The following is a 22559-nucleotide window of genomic DNA, read 5'->3' as shown; positions in this document are numbered from 1 at the left end:
AAAGATGCTTAGGAAAATAAAAAAAAAGGATGCTTAGGAAATAAAAAGATGCTTAGGAAAAATAAAAGATGCTTAGGAAAATAAAAAAGATGCTTAGAGGGAAAAAAAAGATGCTTAGAAAAAAAAGATGCTTAGGAAAATGAAGATGCTTAGGGAAAAAAGATGCTTAGGGAAAAAAAAAAAAAAGATGCTTAGGAAATAAAAAAGATACTATGGAGCATCCTCTTAATGCCTGAAAAGAGGAGACAGCTATCTTGCCTTAGCAGGCCACGGGCAGATGGCTCCAAATTATCAACTGTGAAGGAAATTTTCCAACTGAATTGGGCATAATAATCTGCATAAAAGAGCCAGCAAGGCAATTATTTCTCTTAATTAAAAGAAAGGCAGAGTTGTGCCTCAGACTGCAAGATGCAATTGTCAGTGGTGGAGCTGAGGAGGGGGAATGTAGTATTCCTCTTGTCCCAAGGCACTGACTCCCTTCCTAGAGATGGTCCTGGGTGCACTCAAGTTGCTTTAAGATCATGCCTGCCATGACTATAAATCAGCCTTAACCTGATTTCCCTTTCCTAAACTCTGTGATGATTCAGAGCAAACTGCCTGTGACAAACCAACACTGCAAGAGCCAAAGCAGGGGCAGGCAGCCAGTGCCTGTGTGTTGTCCCATAGTGGCACAGCCAAAATCTCCAGGGTGAGCTAAGAGTGGGAACCGTGGGATGAAGGAACAGGGAAGTCTGCTCTCTAGAAGGGAGGGAGAGTGGGTCCCAACCAGCAGGGCTCCCAACGCCATACCATGGAGGTCATTACCCTCCATACCTTGTAATCAGCTACCTCACTTGCTCATAATCCATCAAGATCTTCAGCTGGGGCATGGACATTGCTCTGCTGGAGTCAGAGACAAGGCGATCTGTGTATGACATACATCATAGAATCACGGAATGCTTTGGAAGGGGCCTTAAAGATGATCTGGTTCCAAGCCCCCTGCCATGGGCAGGGACACCTTCCATCAGACCAGGCTGCTCATCCAACCTAGCCTTCTGTGCCTCCAAGTGGGCACAACCTCCCTGGGCAACCTGTGCCAGTGCCCCAGTACCATCATGGTGAAGAATTTCTTCCTAATCTCCAGTCTAAATCTCCCCTCTTACAGCTTCAATCCATTCCCTCTCATCCTGTCACTTCCAGCCCTTGTCAAAAGTCCCTCTCCAGCTCTCCTGTAGCCCCTTCAGGTACTGGACGGCTGCTCTAAGGTCTCCCCTGAGCCTACTCTTCTCCAGCCTGGCCCCATAGGGAGGTTCTCCAGCCCTCTGACCATCTTCATGGCCTTCTCTGGACCTGCTCCAGCAGTTCAATGTTCCTCTTATGCTGGGGGCACCAAACTGGATGCAGTACTGCAGGTGGGGTCTCATGAGAGCAGAGTAGAGGAGCAGAATCCCCCCCCTCATCCTGATGGTCCCTGGCACTCATGTTGCTGTCTCAAGCCCTTGTGTGACCTCAGGGGTGACCACATCAAACTGCAAATCCATTCTCTGAGAGGAGGCTTTCAGCATCAGTCCCAAACCTTTCAGCTTAGCAAACCTAATGGTGGAGTAAAGTCCTTGGGAAGTGGACAAGGCAGTTAATGCACCTGCCTTCCTTCTTCCTCATTTAAAAGCCAGGGCTAAATGAAGAGCTCCACAAAATGGTTTCAGATGTGCATAATTGAGCCTAATAAATGTTTGAGTGTTTTATTAGCAATTCTTAGAGCAGGGTTTCACTGTAATGTAATATTCCAGGCAAGCTTTATTACACACTCTGCCCCAGTAAAATCTAGCTGGCAACCCTACTTCATCTCTTCCTTTGGCACCTTGTTTAGGTTTCCCTCTTAAGCAGGACTTTTAAAGTCCACTTTGACAGGCAGCTTTTCCCCTGCACAGAACACCCCGTTTAAAAATTAATACCTTGCTGCCTCTGCTAATCGAAGATGGAAGGGTTTACATCAGTGGTTTAAGACCAGAGTGCAGGGGTCATTAAAACCCAACTTCCCTGGGCTTAAATCAGAGGGGAACACAAATGGCTGCAAGGAAGACCAAGCTGCTCTTGCTTTTATTTCCTCCCTGCTCCCACAGACTCTGATTTAAAAAAAAGAAAAGAAAAGAAAAGAAAAGAAAAGAAAAGAAAAGAAAAGAAAAGAAAAGAAAAGAAAAGAAAAGAAAAGAAAAGAAAAGAAAAGAAAAGAAAAGAAAAGAAAAGAAAAGAAAAGAAAAGAAAACAAAAGAAAAGAAAAGAAAAGAAAAGAAAAGAAAAGAAAAGAAAAGAAACCCTAAATGTTTCAGTGATAGCTTTCCTAGCTGCTCAGACTTCAAACTGGATTTCAACCTCTATACCTAGCCTGTGGAATTTGGCCCACTACAGGTAAGAACAAAGTTATCTCTGCTCTTCTTATATTTCATATGATCCCCATGCTAAGGGAGAAGGCAGGGAACTCAAGGACCATCCTGTTAAATTGATGCCCTCCTGGCTTGACTCTGAAGAAGTAAATTACCAAACCCTGGCCTAAGAAGAGTGATGTGATCTCAAACCTGCCAGAAAGCAAGGTTGGAAGACACACTGCCTAAGACATGCAGGTTATCTACTAGGCAAAGTTATGAGGATGTAAATTCCCCTACTTAAATTTCATAGAATCACAGAACTGTTGAAGTAGAAAGAGACCTCTGAGGCCATCAAGTCCAAGCCCTTGTCTAGAGCTCACAATTCCACCACTGCTGCTAAGCCACTGCCACCAAACCACATCCCTCAGCACCACAGCTTTTAAATACCTGCAGGGATGGGGACTCCACCACCTCCACAAGCAGCCTGAGAACCCTTCCTGAGAAGAAATTCATCTTAATATCCAACCTGACCCTCCCTTGGCACAACTTGAGGCTGTTTCCTCTTGTCCTGTCACTTGTTGCCTATGAGAAGAGGCCATCCCTTACCTCACTCTAACCTCCTCTGTGGTAGTTGCAGAGGGTAATGCTGTTTCCCCTCAGCCTCCTCTTCTGAAGACTGAACAGCTCGCTCAGCTGTTGCTCATGAGACCTGTTCTCCAGGTCCTCCAGCAGCTTGGTTGCTCTTCTTTGGCCACAGTTCAATAGATCACCTCTGGATGTGGCTCATGAGCTCAGCAGAACTGCTGGTCCTGGCAGCAGGGGCTACAGGGGTGGTCTTTGTGAGGAGAGGCTGGAGATGTCCCCTGCCAGTCCCAAGCAACTCACAGCAGATCTCAAGCCAGGAGATTTCTCCTTCTCAACCCTACAGGAGATTTCTCCTTCTCAACCCTACAGGAGATTTCTTCTTCTCAACCCTATCTGTCCTGTTTTCTCCCCTTGTCCTGCTGACTCAGGGGAAGGGTGAGCAACTCAGTGGGACTCTGGGTGCCAGCCAGGGCTGACCCTCTGCACAGACCCACCCCACTTTTCTTTAATAACATTGTCTTGCCTTTGGTAGCTGGTGGCCAAACTTGCTGACCTGGAAGAGGGCTGTCTGGTAACCTTACCTCTCCATCAGTTTGTCAGAACTGTGTGGGGAAATCCAGTTTGAAGTCTGAGCAGCTAGGAAAGCTCTTACTGAAACATTTAGGGTTGGGTTTTTTTCCTCCATAGAATCAGGATGATTGAGATTGGAAGGGACCTCTGGTCCAACATCTCTGCTCAAGCACGAGCACCTGTAGAGCAAAGAAACAGCTCCTGAGGTGAATGAGTGATTGAGTGATTCTGTGATTCTATGATTCTATGATTCTGTCATTCTGTGATTCTATGATTCTATGATTCTGTGATTCTATGATTCTGTGATTCTGTGATTCTCTGATTCTGTGATTCTGTGATTCTGTGATTCTGTGATTCTGTGATTCTGTGATTCTGTGATTCTGTGATTCTGTGATTCTGTGATTCTGTGATTCTGTGATTCTGTGATTCTGTGATTCTGTGATTCTGAAATTCTGTGATTCTGTGATTCTGAAATTCTGTGATTCTATGATTCCATGATTCTGTGACTCTATGATTCTGTGACTCTGTGACTCTGTGATTCTGTGATTCTGTGATTCTGTGATTCTATGATTCTGTGATTCTATGATTCCATGATTCTGTGACTCTATGATTCTGTGACTCTGTGACTCTGTGATTCTGTGATTCTGTGTTTCTATGATTCTATGATTGTATGGTTCTATGATTCTGTGATTCTATGATTCTGTGATTCTATGATTCATTAAGGTTGGAAAATACCTCCAAGATCAACAAGACCAACTGCAAACCCACCACCACCACCACGGCTACTAGAAGAAGGTGGCTGTCTTAGTTCGAGTCTAAGAAACCCAACAGGTTTGCATTTGATTTTTGTAGGCATTGTCTGCAGCTGGAAAACTGGCAGGTGAATATTAGCCTGGAAAGGAGTTAATGTGCTGTCCTCAGGCTGGGGAAGGCAACTTCCATAATTCTTCAGTTGCTTTGATCAGACTCAGTGCTGGAACTAAGAAAATGAGGAGATGCTTAGAAAACAAAGGGCAACAAAGCTGGGGAGGGGTCTGGAGCACTGTCCTGTGAGGAGAGGCTGAGGGAGCTGGGGGTGTTTAGCCTGGAGAAGAGGAGGCTCAGGGGAGACCTCATTGCTGTCTACAACTACCTGAAGGGAGGCTGTAGCCAGGTGGGGTTTGGTCTCTTTTCCCAGGCAACCAGTGGCAGAACAAGAGGACACAGTCTCAAGCTGCACCAAGGGAGCTTTGGGCTGGATGTTAGGAAGAAATTCTTCCTAGAAAGAGAGATTGGCCATTGGAATGTGCTGTCCAGGGAGGTGGTGGAGTCATTGTCCCTGGCAGTGTTTAAAATAAGCCTGGATGAGGCACTCAGTGCCATGGTTTAGTTGATTAGATGGTGTTGGGTGAGAGGTTGGACTTGATGATCTCTGAGGTCTTTTCCAGCCTGGTTAATCCTGTGTCATTCTGTGTGAGTGCAAATCAGCACATTCAACAGAGCAGTTAAGCTGAAAAACCCCTGTGCAAAATGAGGTGGCTTGAAGGAGTTTTTCCATCACTGCTGCTCCTGCATCTCATGAGTTGTTCCTGCTAGGGCAAGTCAAGGTAATCTGGGAAGCCAGATCTCACCTCTGAGCAGTAAATGTGCTCCTGGATTTCTGCAGTGCTTGCACTAACTTCATTCTGCCTGGTCAATGACAAATCCATCTGGTGCAGCAGATGTTGTGTGAGTCCTGTCTAATCTCATTCTAGTTGGAGGACAGCAGAGAAAGAGGCTGGAGCCTCCCTCCTGTTATGAAGGAGTTTTGGAAGTCTCATAGAATGGTCTGGGCTGGAAGGCACCTCCAAGGTCATCCAGTCCAACCCCCCTCTGTAGTCAGCAGGGACATCCTCCACTAGATCAGATTGCCCAGAGCCCTGTCCAGCCTCACCTTGAATATCTCCAAGGACGGGACCTCAACCACCTCCATGGGCAACCTGTTGCAGTTTTCCCTTCCCTCGTGGTGCAGAACTTGTTTCTAACATCCAATCCAAAACTGCTCTCATTTCAGACCATTGCCACTCATCCTGTCCCTGCATACCTTTGGAAACAGTCCCTCTGCAGCCTAGAATGGTGTGGGTTGGAAGGGACCTCCAAAGGTCATAGAATCATAGAATCAAGAAGGCTGGAAGAGACCTCAAAGATCATCGAGTCCAACCTGTCACCCTACACCTCATGACTAGGTCATCCAGTCCAACCCCCTGTGCAGTCAGCAGAGACATCCTCCACTAGAGCAGGCTGCCCAGGGCCCTGCTGAGCCTGGAGGTGAAGCAATCTGAGCTGGTGGAGGATGTCCCTGCTTCCTGCAGAGGCTAGAGCTGAGCACTGTGGTTTTGCCAGAGGCCATCTCATTTTAGGTAACTATGTGGCCGGCAGGTCAAGGGAGGTTCTCGTCCCCTTCTACTCTGCCCTGGAGTACTGTGCCCAGTTCTGGGCTGCCCAGTTCAAGAGGGACAGGGAACTGCTGGAGAGACTCCAAAGGAGGCTATGAGGATGATGAAGGGATGGGAACATCTGCCTGAGGAGGAAAAGCTGAGAGCCCTGGGGCTGGTTAGCCTGGAGAAGAGGAGACAGAGAAAATCTTATGGATTTCTGTAAATATGTGAGGGGTGGGTGTCAAGAAGAAAGGGCCAGGCTGGTTTTGGTATTGTCCTGGGATAGGACAAGGGGCAATGGATACACTGGATACAAGTTGCCCAGATACAAACTGGAATCCAGGAGGTTCCACCTCAACATGAGGAAAAACTCCTTTACAGTGAAGGTGCTGGAGCCCTGGAGCAGGCTGCTCAGAGAGGTTGTGGAGTCTCCTCTGGAGACTTTCAAGACCCATCTGGGCACATTCCTCTATGACCTGCCCTGGATGATCCTGTTTTGGCAAGAATGTTGGATCCAGTGATCTCTGGAGGTCCCTTCCAACCCCTGCCATTCTATGATTCAGTGGTTTCATAGAATCCTAGAATCAGTCAGGGTTGGAAGGGACCACAAGGATCATCCAGTTCCAACCCCCCTGCCATGGGCAGGGACACCTCACACTACATGAGGTCACTCACAGCCACATCCAGCCTGGCCTTAAACACCTCCAGGGATGGGGCCTCAACCACCTCCCTGGACAACCCATTCCAGGCTCTCACCACTCTCATGGGGAAGAACTTCTTCCTCACATCCAGTCTGAATCTCCCCACTTCCAGCTTTATTCCATTCCCCCCAGTCCTGTCACTCCCTGATAGCCTAAAAAGTCCCTCCCCAGCTTTCTTTCACATCACAGCAGTCTGGGCTCTGCTGGGAGGTGTCTCTGCCCGTGGCAGGGGGGTTGGAACTGAATGATCTTTAAGGTCCCTTCCAACCCAAGCCAGCCTATGATTCTGCATGGTTCTTTTCAGTCCCTGGGGTTTCCAAGACACTTTCCCTATGAAATTGTCATGTTAATTATTCATCACATTCTGGGTTCACCTTTCTGATCTCTTGAATCACACCACAGGACACAGCAACAGAGAGCATGGGTAGAGAAGGAAATTGGTAATTACATGAAGAGCAGAAGGTGGTTGCAGAGATTGAATGCATTCCCTAGCTCAAAACCATCTCACCTTCAAGCAACAGAACCCCTGTGAAATTGTCCTGCATCAGGCTGTTCATAAAAAGTGTGTCCTGCTGTGTCACTGACACTTTGCAGCACACCAACTTCTTGAGGGGCATGACCTACTCAGTCAGGAAAATAATCTTTCCTTGAGATTAAACCATAATGAAACCTCTATTTTAAAATCATCTTGATAGCTGCAAATTGGGAAGGAGCTGAAACTATCTCACAGGTCACAAATTTCTATTGGGAGAGAGAAATTTTCAGGAACAGGAATGATTCCCTGGCATCCAGGGCAACAGCAGCTGAGTGTGGCTGGACATGCTCTGGAAGAAGGAAAAACAGATTTCATTCCTTCCTCCTCAGCTGGAAGAAAAATGGCAAAGGAGAAAGCTGCAAGAGAGTCACAGAATCATAGAATTGTTGTGGTTGCAAAAGACCTCCAAGGTCATCCAGCCCAACCATCAACCCAACCCCACCATGGTCACCAAGCCATGTCCCTAAGTGCTGTGGCCACACGGTTCTGGAACACCTCCAGGGATGGGGACTCCACCACCTCGCCTGTTCCAATCCCTGACCACTCTCTCAGGAAAGAAATTGTTCCTAATCTCCAACCTAAACCTCCCCTGGTGCAATCTGAGGCCATTTTTTTCTAGTTACTTGGGAAAAGAGACCACCCCCCACCAGCTCCCACCTCCTTTCAGGGAGCTGTAGAGAGCAATGAGGTCTCCCCTCAGTCTCCTCTCCTCCAGGCTAAATAACTCAACTCCCCTCAGCTGTTCTTCATAAACCTTGTGTTCAAAGCCCTTCCCCAGCTTTGTAGCCCTTCTCTGAACATGCTCCAGCACCTCAATGTCCTTCTTGGAATGAGGGCCCCAAAACTGGACCCACTAGTCAAGGACCCACAAGTCAGTGCCACATACAGGGGGACTATCACTGTCCTGCTCCTGCTGGTCACACTATTCCTGATCCAGGCCAGGATGCTGGTGGCCTTCTTGGCAACCTTAGCACACTGTTGGGTCATGTAATGGGAGGGACCTCTGCAGATCATCTATTCCAACCCCTCAAGAAGCTCACAATACCAGCTTTGCCTGGGAAAAATTCCATCTCTCCAAGTGCTCCTAATAATGACAGGATCACAGGCTCACAGGATGTTAGGGGTTGGAAGGGACCTCCAGAGATCATCCAGTTCAAGCCCCCTGCCAGAGCAGGACCATAGAATCCAGCACAGGTCACACAGGAACACATCCAGATGGGGCTTGAAAGTCTCCAGAGAGGGAGACTCCACAACCTCTCTGGGCAACCTGCTCCAGTGCTCTGTGACCCTCACAGTGAAGAAGTTCCTCCTCATGCTGAGGTGGAACCTCGTGTGCTGTGGTTTCCATCCATTGCCCCATGGCCTATGGCAGGGCACAAGTGAGCAGAGGCTGTCCCTGTCCCTTCCTTCCTGACCCCCAGCCCTCAGATATTTACAGACATTGATCAGATCCCCTCTCAGTCTTCTCCTCTCCAGACTATCCACCCCCAGGGCTCTCAGCCTCTCCTCACCAGGCAGTGCTCCAGTCCCTTAACCATCCTTGGAGCCCTGCCTTGGACTCTCTCCAGCAGATCCCTGTCCCTCCTGAACTGGGGAGCCCAGAACTGGATGCAATATTCCAGGTGTGTCCCCAGCAGGGCAGAGCAGCAAAGTGCAAAAGGTCTTTCTGCATTCCTCCCCTTGCAAACGTTCCTGTCTGAGCTGGCAGCTTGCCTGCAGGACCCAGCCCCTGACCCCACTGCTGTTGGGGGAGTCAGGTGTAAAATTCAATCAATCAGTGCAAGGACAGGGGGAAAAGACTGTCAGGAATATTTTCCTGCAGTTTGGCATCAGATAAAACCCCCTGAATGTATGGCCCTGAGCCATAAATCTTCCAATCATCATCATCATTCACCCTGGAAACTGGTAACTTGAAATTCTGCCTGCAGCCTGCTACTTAGGTACCAGTTCTCCACTGAGGGATCCTTCTCTTTTTTTTTTTCTCCTTTTTTTTTCTTCAATGGAGATGAGTTTTGCTACCCTTGCTGGAGCCAAGGAAGTCCTTGGAAAGCAGAGAAAGCAAACATTATTTTATTACAGATATTAAACCCCAGGAATTGCTGACATAATCACTTGCTGAGCAGTCAATGAAGAGGACACTATGATTATAGACTTAAGAGTTACACTGAGCATCTACAGAAATTCCCTCTGGATTATGACTGAATGACAGTCATAGAATCATGGAATCAGTCAGGGTTGGAAGGGACCACAAGGCTCATCCAGTTCCAACCCCCTGCCATGGGCAGGGACACCTCACACTACATCAGCCTGGCCAGAGCCTCATCCAGCCTGGCCTTAAACACCTCCAGGGATGGGGCCTCAACCACCTCCCTGGACAACCCATTCCAGGCTCTCACCACTCTCATGGGGAAGAATTTCTTTCTCACTTCCAGTCTGAATCTCCCCACTTCCAGCTTTATTCCATTCCCCCCAGTCCTGTCACTCCCTGATAGCCTAAAAAGTCCCTCCCCAGCTTTCTTGGAGCCCCTTTCAGATACTGGAAGGCCACAAGAAGGTCACCTCGGAGCCTTCTCTTCTCCAGACTGAACAGCCCCAACTCGTTCAGTCTCTCCTCATAGCAGAACAGCTCCAGCCCTCTGCTCATCCTGGTGGCCCTTCTCTGGACACCTTCCAGCATGTCCAGATCCCTCTTGTAACAGAGGCTCCAGAACTGGACACAGTACTCCAGGTGGGGTCTCAGCAGAGCTGAGCAGAGGGGGAGAATCACCTCCCTTGCCCTGCTGGCCACACTTCTCTTGCTGCAGCCCAGGATCTGGTTGGCTCTCTGGGCTGCAAGTGCACACTGACAGCTCCTGTTGAGCTTCTCATCCCCCAGCACCCCCAAGTCCCTCTTCTCAGGGCTGCTCTCCAGCCAGTCCCTGCCCAGCCTGGATTTGTGCTTGGGATTGCCTTGACCCAGCTGCAGGACCCTGCCCTTGGTCTTGTTGAACCTCCTGAGGTTGGCTTGTGCCCACCTCTCCAGCCTGCTGCCCACCTCTCCAGCCTGACAGTGTTGGCATCTCATTGGTGGTGTTGTCAGCTCATAGATTTTTAAATCATGGCCCTTTATCTGTAAAAACAAAACAAAAAGGCTTAGTTTTGTCATTGTCTGAACACAGCAGAACTTTACTACCAATTTAAATTAACTTCACAAAGCAAAGCCAGAAAAAAAAAATCAAGGAAAACAAAATAATAATAATCATCACCACTTTGCGTTTCTAATCCTTCTGGTTACAGGGAAGAGCTTGAAAATGGAACACAAAGTCAGAAGGGTCATACAGTCACAGAATGGTAGGGGTTGGAAGGGATCTCTAGAGATCAAGTCCAACCTCCCTGCCAGAGCAGGATCACCCAGGGCAGGAACACATCCAGGTGGGTTTTGAAAGTCTCCAGAGAAGGAGACTCCACAACCATTCTGGGCAGCCTGCTCCAGAGCTCCAGCACCCTCACAGCAAAGAAGTGACTCCTCATGTTGAGTTGTATCCTCCTGGGTTCCAGCTTATATCCATTATTCCCAGACCATTCTATGATTCTTGGACTGAGCTGGAACCTCCTGTGCTGTCGTTTCTATCCATTGCCCCTTGTCCTGTCCCAGGGAGCAACTGAGCAGAGGCTGTCCCTGTCCCTTCCTTCCTGATCCCCAGCCTTCAGCTATTGATAGACATTTATTAAATCCCCTCTCAGTCTTCTCCTCTCCAGACTAACCAGCCCCAGGGCTCTCAGCCTCTCCTCACCAGGCTGTGCCCCAGTCCCTTCAGCATCCTTTTAGCCCTCCCTTGGACTCTCTCCAGCAGATCCCTGTCCCTCTTGAACTGGGGAGCCCAGCACTAGATGCATCCAGGTGGGTTTTGAAAGTCTCCAGAGAAGTAATTAGAGATTTGCACTGAATCCTCAGTTGGGCAAAAGTTGTCTGCTGAGAGGCACAGAAGACACCACTGCAAATATTTCCTCTGCACCCCACACTGCTGCAGTCTTTCACTTGGAATTTGTGAACCATCTGAGACTTCACATTTTGGTTCAGATGAAGGCTCAGAAAGAGAAGTCTTGAAGCACACATTTGTTCCTTAAAAGAACAAAAGGGTAAAGAAAAACAAAACCCAAAAAAACCCAAACCAAGAAAGCTATATTGAAAGGCCTCTTATCACCATGGGAACTAAACACAGGATTTTGTAGCCAATTTTGAATGGGAGGGCAGAGCTTCATTACTTCTCTATCACCTCATCAAACACCCAACACCTACCAAACCATAAATGCTCATTTCTAAATAACTAATAACCACCTGAATACATTCAGTAAAATTCAGTAAAAGAAAAAAAAAATTAAAAAGTCATGGGAAGCCATAATTTCAAATAAGTTTATAGGACATGAAAGGTTTTCAGACAAGCAGCTTCCTTTTAAGCCTATTTGTGAAGAGGAAAATAAGTGGAGTTAACCTTCACAGTAACTCCAAGTAACAGCTGAACATTGAGTTCTAGAATGGTTTGGGTTGGAAGGGACCTCCAAAGCTCATCCAGTACAACCCCTCTGCACTCGGCAGGGACATCCTCCACTAGATCAGGTTGCTCACAGCCTTGTCCAGCCTCACCTCGAGTATCTCCAGGGATGGGGACCAAAAAACCTCTCTGGGCAACCTGTTGCAGTGTTGCAGCAGCCTCCTGGTGCAGAACTTGTTCCTCACATCCAATCTCAATCTGCTCTGCTCTCATTTCAAACCATTGCCCCTGGTCCTGTCCCTGCAGCCCTATGCAAACAGTCCCTCTGCAGCCTTCTTATAGCCCCTTCAGGTCCTGGCAGGCTGCCTTTAGGTCTCCCTGGAGCCTTCTCTTCTCCAGGCTGAACACCCCCAGCTCCCTCAGCCTGTCCTCATAGCAGAGATGCTCCAACCCCCTGAGCATTTCCATGGCCCTTCTCTGGACCTGCTCCATCAGGGCTATGTCATTCCAGTACTGATAGCCCCAGAGCTGGATGCAGTTCTCCAGGTGAGGTCTCCCCAGAGCACAGCAGAGGGGCAGGATCCTCTCTCTCCATCTCTGGCCACACTGCTTTGGATGCAGCCCAGGCTGCCCTTGGCCTTCTGTGCTGCCAGTGCCCATTGCTGGCTCCTCTCCAGCCTCTCCCCCATCACCACCCCCAAGTCCTTCTCTGCAGGGCTGAGAGAACTCTGAGGAGACATTCTTGTGGCCTTCCAGTATCTGAAGGGGGCTACAAGAAAGCTGGGGAGGGACTTTTTAGGGTGTCAGGGAGTGATAGGACTGGGGGGATGGAGCAAAACTAGAAATGGGGAGATTCAGATTGGATGTTAGGAAGAAATTCTTCCCCATGAGGGTGGTGAGACACTGGCACAGGTTGCCCAGGGAGGTGGTGGAAGCCTCACCCCTGGAGGTTTTTAAGGTCAGGCTGGATGTGGCTGTGAGAAACCTACTCTAGTGTGAGGTGTCCCTGCCCATGGCAGGGGGTTGGAACTGGATGAGCCTTGAGGTCCCTTCCAAGCCTGACAATTCTCTGATTCCATGATCCCACAGCCTGCACTGATATGTAGGGAAGCCCTGACCTAGGTGCATCTAAGGGCAACCTTCCTCTGCTCTATAAAACATTCCCCTCAAAAACTGTCTGTGAAGGATCCAAACTCTACTCTTTTTTGGGTTTTTTGTTTCTTTTTTCACTAATGAAGAGGCAGCAGAGGTGTCTGAGTGGTAGCAGTGCAGAGTGAGTGGTTACCTGCTGCTCACCCTGACCTCCACACCACCTACCCATGCTCCAAATGTCCAAGAGGTTGCAGGGGATGTGATTGATTGATTTATTCATTTTTAATAGTAGACTGCAAATGCCTCAGATCAGTACAGGAGAAAAAAAAAAAAAAATCAAAGGTCCATCAGACTAATTACTACCAGCAGGCAAGGAAGAGATACCAGATTAATTTCGGTGTCCAGTAGGGCTTTGACCTTTCAGCTGAAGCTCCCAACAAAGGCTTTCATCTAATGGCAATTTGGGTGGCAGGTTCTGTGATGTTCCCATCCATTCATGGCCTCCCCCCACTTGCATCTCTCCACTAATGGAATATCCACTTCATTATTAGGACCTGGGCTGAGCTGAGCAACACATTTTTATGGCTTACCCCCTAGCAGCACTCACAAAAAGGCCTGGATGCTACACTGCAAGATATCATCTGCTGCCCTATACTTGATGCATCACAACATCCCTGGAGGTTTTAAGACCAGGCTGGATGTGGCTCTGAGTATCACAACATCCCTGGAGGTTTTAAGGCCAGGCTGGATGTGCCTCTGAGCATCACAACATCCCTGGAGGCTTTAAGGCCAGGCTGGATGTGGCTCTGAGCATCACAACATCCGTGGAGGCTTTAAGGCCAGGCTGGATGTGGCTCTGAGCATCACAACATCCGTGGAGGTTTTAAGTCCAGGCTGGATGTGCCTTTGAGCATCACAACATCCCTGGAGGTTTTAAGTCCAGGCTGGATGTGCCTTTGAGCATCACAACATCCCTGGAGGTTTTAAGTCCAGGCTGGATGTGGCTCTGAGCATCACAACATCCCTGGAGGTTTTTAAGGCCAGGCTGGATGTGGCTCTGGACAACCTGATCTTGTAGGAGGTGTCCCTGCCCATGGCAGGGGGGTTGGAACTGGGTGACCTTTAAGGTCCCTTCCAACCCTTCTATGAATCTATGAAACACCCAGAAAGGTATTTCCTGGAGGTGATGAGGGGCTGGAACATCTCTAATGTGAAGAAAGGATAAGGGACTTGGGGCTTTTTAGCCTGGAGAAGAGCAGACTGAGGGGAGATCTCATCACTGCTGATCAGTACTTCAAGGGATGTCAGGAGGATGGGGCCAGGCTTGTTTCAGTGGTGCCCAGTGACAGGACAAGAGGTGAAGGGCACAAACCTGAACATGAGGAGAAACTTCTTCACCTTGAGGGTGGCAGAGCACTGGAAGAAGCTGCCCAGAGAAGTTGTGGAGTCTCCTTCTCTGGAGGCATTCCAAACCCACCTGGACAGGTTCCTGCCCATCTGCTCTAGGTGACCCTGCTCTGGGGGCAGTGGTTGGACTAACAGATCTCCAGAGGTCCCTTCCAAACCCTCTGTGACTCCATAGCACCAGTGGCAAGTTTTCCATCAGCACTTCCTAACAAGCAGCTACTGCCACATCTTGTCAGCTGCTGGACCAGGTTCCCTCAGGTTCACTGTAGAACAACCTTCATTTTAACTTCATGCCACCTCAGATGTTACCTCCGAAGTGGCCAGATACCATTTCCACTCTCCAATGAATATTTCAGCATTCCCTATGAAGTATTCATTGGAGCAGGAAACAAAGCAGTGGTGTTTTGCTTCCCCAGTGGGTGCCCCTGCTGCCTCCACAGCCTGTTCTGCTTCCCATCTTTTTTACTCAATGAATATTGAAGCAGCACACAAAGTGAGTTTGTTACAAGGCAATAAAAGTTAAGGACTGGTGGGGAAAAATAAAAAAAACACAACAAAACCAAAACAAACCCCAAAAAGTTCACAGACCACCACACTCCCCAGTTTGTAAATCTATAAGAGGGGAAAAAGGAGGAATATGCTTAATAATGTTTGCTGAAATCTCAATATGCACCAGAACCTCTCTCTTCCCAAAGCAGATGCCTGCTTTGTCAACTCTGCCTGTGCTTTCTGTGCTTGTAGCTCAGTGGCTTGAAGCCACCAGAATTTAGGCAGTCACAGAATCAGAGAATCAGAGAATGACAGAATGGTCCAGGCTGGAGAGGACATCTGAAGCTCATCCAGTCCAACCCCTTCTGCACTCAGCAGGGACATCCTCCTCTGCATCAGGTTGCCCAGAGCCCTCTTGAGCCTAAGCTTGACTATCTCCAGGGATGGGGACCCAACCACCTCCCTGGGCTACCTGTTCCAGTGTCTCACCACCCTCCCTGTCAAGACTAGATGACCTTTAGGAGGTCCCCTCCAAGCCAAACCAGTCTGGGATCCTGTGACTGCTTCCACCAGGACTCAGCAGTGGGACCAGTTCTGTTTAACCTCTCTATCAATGATTTGGATGTGGGGACTGAGGCACCCTCACTGAGTTTGCAGCTGGCACCAGGTTGGGTGGGCATGTGGAGCTGCTGGAGGGCAGGAAGGCTCTGCAGAGAGATCTGGGCAGGCTGGGGAGATGTGCTGAGATCAGTGGTATGAGATTCACTAAGGTCAAGTGTTGAGTGCTGCACTTCAGAGAATTAATACAATTGTTAGACTTGGAAGGGACCTCAAGGCTCAGCCAGTTCCAACTCCCCTGCCATGGGCAGGGACACCTCACCCTAGAGCAGGCTGCTCACAGCCACATCCAGCCTGGCCTGCAAAACCTCCAGGGATGAGGCTTCCACCACCTCCCTGGGCAACCTGTGCCAGTGTCTCACCACCCTCATGGGGAAGAATTTCTTTCTAATTTGCAGTCTCACTCTCCCCTCTTCCAGTTTCAATCCATTCTCCCTCATCCTATCACTCCAAGTCCCTCCCCAGCTTTCCTGCAGGACCCTTTCAGTTACTGGAAGGCCACTCTGAGGTCCCCCTGGAGCCTTCCCTTCTCCAGGCTGAACCACCTTGACTCTCGCAGCCTGTCCATTTCAAATGCAGGTGTTTGGCACTTTGCTGCCCATGTTTATGAGGACCAGAAAGAGAAGACAACCTGAAGTAGCTTTTCTCTCCCTGTAAATCCAAAGAAATGGGTCTGGAAAGGAAGTTATAGGTGTAAGCAAGTGTCAGGGAAGAGAAAAAGAGATAGCCCCAGGCAGATTCAGTTCTTACCTGCTGTGAAAGGAGGAGATGAAGTAGTCTCCCATCAGCTCAGGGCACCCATGCCTGGAGTACCTGCTAGATCTGGCTGGGACACACAGCAGCCAGAAAGAGAAAGGATGGAGAAGAGCACCTGTAGAGGAAAAACATGGACACTGTAATGTTATGTTCTTTCTCTTCTTGGACACCAAACTTCAAACCATTTCCTCTGGTCCCTTCCTTGTTCCAACGTCCTTCCAGATAACTTAGGAAGAAGTTCTTCCCCATGAGGGTGGTGAGACACTGGAACAGGTTGCCCAGGAGGTGGTAAAAGCTTCATCCCTGGAGGGTTTGAAGGCCAGGATGGATGTGGCTGTGAGCAACCTGATCTGGTGTGAGGTGTCCCTGCCCGTGGCAGAAGAGTTGGAAGTGCATGACCATTAAGATCCCTTCCCACTCAAGCCAGTCTGTGAAAATAGAAAATGCAATCTCTCCACACTGATGTGAAACAAAATAGGGCTCATTGTGCCAGGAATTTCTCTGTTCCTGACAGGCAAGGATTGGAGAGGTTCCCTTGGACCTGCACCAAGGCTTTTATTGGCCCCTTTGCCTGGTTGCAAGAATAGGACATTATCTCTTTTCATTTTAAAAGCTCCATTTGTGGCTTTTTCCTGTCCTATTAGCCTGAAGATATATTGGCTGAGCCAAAGTTCACACAGCAGCTGACCTGCTCCTACAAATTAATAAAAGAAAAAAAACCAGGCAGAGCCATCTTCTGAAATGTTCAGCCAAGTGAGGTCTTTATTTACAGCTGTTGGTGAAGTTCCACAGTTGGGATCCATAACTAAATTATTCCTTGGCTGACTCACAGTCTAAAAGTCATCAAAGGCTTCCTGCATTAAATGCAGCCTTAATATGCCAGAGACCTTTCTCATTCCTTTTCCCACTCAGGAATCCCTAACAGAGCATCCAGGAGGAAAAAAAAAACACTAAAATTCAAACAATCCTGATGGAAAAATGTACAGATGAGAGCTTTGCTTAGATGTCCAAGCAGACAGGAAAAATCCCTACTCTGAGTGCATATAAAATATACTTCATGGAATGGAAATTTCTGTCTGGGACCTTCCTCACCTGGACTGTCAAAGTGTTCACAAGAGACTTCCCAAGTGTTTCTAAGAGCATACAGCAATGGTTCCTCTGGGCTACCTGATCCAGGTGAGGATGTCCCTGCTCACCGCAGAGGGGTTGGACCAGATGACCTTTAGGAGGTCCCCTCCAAGCCAAACCAGTCTGGGATCCTGTGAATGCTTCCACCAGGACTCAGCAGTGGGACCAGTTCTGTTTAACCTCTCTATCAATGATTTGGATGTGGGGACTGAGGCACCCTCACTGAGTTTGCAGCTGGCACCAGGTTGGGTGGGCATGTGGAGCTGCTGGAGGGCAGGAAGGCTCTGCAGAGAGATCTGGGCAGGCTGGGGAGATGTGCTGAGATCAGTGGTATGAGATTCACTAAGGTCAAGTGTTGAGTGCTGCACTTCAGAGAATTAATACAATTGTTAGACTTGGAAGGGACCTCAAGGCTCAGCCAGTTCCAACTCCCCTGCCATGGGCAGGGACACCTCACACCAGAGCAGGTTGCTCACAGCCACATCCAGCCTGGCTGCAAAACCTCCTGGGATGAGGCTTCCACCACCTCCCTGGGCAACCTCTTCCAGTGTCTCACCACCCTCATGGGGAAGAATTTCTTCCTAACATCCAATTTGAATCTACCCATTTCTAGTTTTACTCCATTTCCCCCAGTCCTTTCCCTTCCTGACATCCTAAAAGGTCCCTCCCCAGCTTTCTTGGAGCCCCCTTCAGATACTGCAAGGCCACAAGAAGGTCTCCTGGGAGTCTTCTCTTCTCTAGACTGAACAACCCCAACTCTCACTATGTCCCCATAGGAGAGGAGCTCCAGCCCTCTTCTCATCCTTGTAACCCTTCTCTGGACACCTTCCAGCACCTCCAGATCTTTCTTGTAAAAGGGACTCCAGAACTGGACACAGTGCTCCAGGTGGGGTCTCACCAGAGCAGAGCAGAGGAGGACAATCCCCTCCCTGGCCCTGCTGGCCACACTTCTCCTGCTGCAGCCCAGGCTCTGCTTGGCTCTCTGGGCTGCAAGTGCTCACTGCTGGCTCCTGGTGAGCTTCTCCTCCACCAGCACCCCCAAGTCCCTTCTTCAGGGCTGCTCTCAAGCCAGTCCCTGCCCAGCCTATAGCAGTGGGCCACAACACCCCCACGCAATGTTGCAGGCTTGGGGATGAGTGGCTGGAGAGTTCCTCAGTGGAGAAGGACCCTGGGGGTGTTGGTTGGTGACCAGCTGAAGATGAGCCAGCAGTGAACTTAGCTGGCCAAGAAGGGCAATGGCATCCTAGTTGCATTTCTGTGCAACCTGTGCTGGATTCTATGGTCCTGCTCTGGCAGGGGGCTTGGACTCAATGACCTCCTGGAGCAGGCTGCCCAGAGAGGTTGTGGAGTCTCCTTCTCTGCAGACTTTCCAGACCCATCTGGATGTGTTCCTGTGTGACCTGTGCTGGATTCTATGGTCCTGCTCTGGCAGCGGAGTTGGACTTGAAGATCTCCTGAGGTCCCTTCCAAGCTCTGACATCCTGTGGTCCTGTGTAAGCCATGTAGAGATTTCTCTAGCATTAAAAATAAAACCAGAGGAGAATGTTACACAGATTCTTCTGTTCCTCAGGAAAAAAAAAAAATAGCTTTCTCAGGACTCCTATGGAAAAAAACCCCAAACAAAGCATAGGACTCAGATCAGGATTGGAGAAGGAAACTTCAAAAAAGGAATAATTGAATCACATTGGTGGGAAAAGACCTTCAAGTTGAAATCCAATCCAACCATTACCTAACTCTACCCTTGCCTCCTTCCTCCCCTTCCCCCAACAAGTAAACATTTCATCTTCCTCTATGCACAGTAATTGTGAACATCAAAATCTAAGTCAGGCAGCTGAGTACCAAATTAGAATTTCCAAGCATCTTGTGTCCAGAATTGGAAGAGTTGAAGAATAAGCAATTGTCTCCCTAAATACACAGCTAATGGAAGCTGTACAACTGTCCTACTACTGCTCTTGAAATTGCAGTGCTTGCTGGCATCAGAGTTCTAATTTTACTTCTCAAGCATGATTTTATGGAAGGGTTGTGGCATTCTACAGCAGAGCCATAATCTCAAACACAGACTCACAGAATTGTCAGGGTTGGAAGAGACCTCAAGGCTCATCCAGTTCCAACCCCCCTGCCATGGGCAGGGACACCTCACACTAGATCAGGTTGCTCACAGCCACATCCAGCCTGGCTGCAAAAACCTCCAGGGATGAGGCTTTCACCACCTCCCTGGGCAACCTGTGCCAGTGTCTCACCACCCTCATGGGGAAGAATTTCTTCCTAACATCCAATCTGAATCTCCCCATTTCTAGTTTTGCTCCATCCCCCCAAGTCCTGTCACTCCCTGACACCCTAAAAAGTCCCTCCCCAGCTTTCTTGTAGCCCCCTTCAGATACTGCAAGGCCACAAGAAGGTCTCCTCAGTCTTCTCTTCTCCAGACTGAACAGCCCCAACTCATTCAGTCTGTCCTCATAGCAGAGCAGCTCCAGCCCTCTGCTCATCCTGGTGACCCTTCTCTGGACACCTTCTAGCACCTTCAGATCCTTACTGTAACAGAGGCTCCAGAACTGGACACAGTGCCTCAGGTGAGGTCTCACCAGAGTGGAGTAGAGGGGGGATCACCTCCTGCCACCTGCTGGCCACACTTCTCTTGATGACCTTTGAGGTCTCTTCCAAAGGGATATTTCCTGTGATCTACAGAAAGCTCTAATGAATCACCTGACTGAAGATAACAACTTGTTACCTAGAGTGGCTGTGAACATTACTCTGCTTGGCTTTCTGGGCTGCAAGTGTCCACTGGTGGCTCATGCTGAGCTCCTCATCCACCAGCACCCCCAAGCCCTTTTCTTCAGGGCTGAGGACTGATTTGATACCCACAGATTCTCCAAGCCAGACACTACTGAAAACCATTTTGGTTTTCTCTTTCTGCTGGTGGTTTACTCACACGCAGCGAAGCGATGCCAGTCCCTTCAGAGAGGAAATCCTGCTTTCCACTGCAGCAACATAGGGAAATAAAAACAAAAAGAAAAAAAAAAAGAAATTCCAAAATTCCAAGAGAAAAGCACAACCAAGGAATTCCTACAACTTTTAAGGACAAAAAAAAATCATAACAAACATTTCTTTCTGCTTCATCTTTTTGGTCTGTTTGAGATTGGAGCAAGGAAGCAGACCTCTGCTTGAGACATCCCTACACAATCCACTAGGGCTGTAAAAATAAATCTGGAGAATTATTTCAGTTGGAAAAGACCTCTAAGATCATGGAGTCCAACCATTGACCTATCACCACCATGCCCATTAAACCATCTCCTCAAGGGCCATGGCCACAGGGTTCTGGAACACCTCCAGGGATGGAGACTCCACCACCTCCGTGGGCAGCCTGTGCCAATCCTTAACCACTTTTGCAGCAAAGAAATTTTTTCCTAATCTCCAACCTAAAGCTTCCCTGGTGCAACCTGAGGCCATTTCCTTTTTATCCTGTCACTTCTTACTAGGGAGAAGAGACCACTACTAGAACCTCCTTTCAGGGAGCTGTAGAGTGCAATGAGGTCTCCCCTCAGCCTCCTTTTCTCCAGACTAACCAACCCCAGTTTCCTCAGCTGCACCTCACCAGCCCTGTTCTCCAGATCCTTCATTAGCTTTATTACCATTCTCTGGACCTGCTCCAGCTCCAAAATGTCCTTCTTGGAGTGAGAAACCCAAAACTGAACCCAGTGTTCCAGGTGCAGCCTCACCAGTGCCCAGTACAGGGCACCATCACTTCCCCATTCCTGCTCACAGTGTTGTTGATCCAGGACAGGATGCTGTTGGCCTTCTTGGCTACCTGAGCACACTCTGACTCATGTTCAGCTGCTGTCAACCAGCACCCATAAGTCCTTTCCTGCCAGGCAACTTTTCAGCCACTCTGCCCCAAGCCTGGCCTATCCCTGTAGTTGGTATGACCCAAAGTGCAGGACCTGGCCCACGGCTTGTTAAACATCACTGAAGTGACCTTGGCCATCATCCAGCCTGCCCAGACCCCTTTGCCAGAGCCTTCCTACCCTCAAGCAGATCAACACTGCCACCCAACTTAGTGTCACCTGCATGTTCATCTCTCTTCCTTCAAAACCCACTTGTATCATTAAAAAAATCTTAATCTAAAGCCCAAGAGAAGCTCCAGCAGTGAAGGATGTGAACAAGGCAGGGGGAAGGAAAAGAAAAAAAAAAGGTTTAAAAGACAAATGTGTCATTTACTTGCTAGAGAGCAAATGTCAGTGGGCTCTGGCTGGATTTCTACTTGAACAGAACAGAAGTCCCTGCACTGCTGGATTGCCTGAGCAATCTAGGAGGAGAAACCATTTGCTGATGCTGCAGGAGTCCTGAGAGAGGTGGATCATGACTGGACTCCATCAGTGCTGACATTTCACAAAGCCATTAAAGGAGAGCTCTCATTCCCACCACTTTGAGGCAACCACCACTTGTGGAATCAGAGAATGGCTCAGGCTAGCAGAGGCCTTAGGGATCTTCCACTCCAACCTCCCTGCCATGGGCAGGGACACCTCTCAACCAGCCCAGGTTACACAAGGCTCCATCCAGCCTGGCCTTGAACATGCCCAGGGAGGAGGCATCCACAACCTCTCTGGACAATCCATTCCAGAGTCTTGCCACCCTGCTAGTGAAGAATTTCTTCCTAAGATCCAATCTAAACCTATTCTCCTTCCATGTAAATCCATTTCCCCTTGTCCTATTGCTGGACACTCTTGTAAAAGGTCTCTCTCCAGCCTTCCTTCCAGATCCTTTCCAACCCCTGACATCCTGTGATTTCAGTAAAATGGGATTCCAAGATGAAATTAAACTGTGGTAAAATTAGAAAACAGCCTTCTGCTGCTCATGAATTCCTATGGCAACAGGAACTGAGCAGGTTTGACAGCAAAAAAACTTGGAGCTGTAACACACATTCAAGGCCAAAAAAAAAAGCAAGAATAAAGAAAAAAGAAAGCCTTCAAGGCCTTCAAAGTGAGTCTTCCCAGCCTGAAAAAGGAGATTTAATGAGAGTGTTATTAGTCAACCCTGTACAAATGCTTCAAAAGGCTGAAGGAGCAGAACTTACATAGTGCTGTGTGTAAGCCGTGGCTCTGAAACCAGCAGCTGGATCTGTGTTGGCAGCACTAAAATGCAACACAAGCAGAAGGAAGGATGGCAACCATCAGTTCTCATCCCTCAGAGCTTCAGCAGCTCACACTGGCAGAGCTCATCAGGAAAACCTTGTTCACTGTGAGGGTGGCAGAGCCCTGGAGCAGGCTGCCCAGAGAGGCTGTGGAGTCTCCTTCTCTGAAGCCAATCCAAACCCACCTGGATGCCATCCTGAGCAACCTGCTCTGGGTGACCCTTCTTCAGCAGGGAGGTTGGACTGGATGACCCCCATAGGTTCCTTCCAAGCCCTACCAGCAGCTGGATCTGTGTTGGCAGCACTAAAATGCAACACAAGCAGAAGGAAGGATGGC

Source organism: Indicator indicator, chromosome 2, assembly GCF_027791375.1.
Source record: "Indicator indicator isolate 239-I01 chromosome 2, UM_Iind_1.1, whole genome shotgun sequence".
Taxonomy (NCBI): Eukaryota; Metazoa; Chordata; class Aves; order Piciformes; family Indicatoridae; genus Indicator; species Indicator indicator.
The sequence above is the reverse complement of the archived record's forward strand: the minus strand, read 5'-3'. Positions refer to the sequence as shown.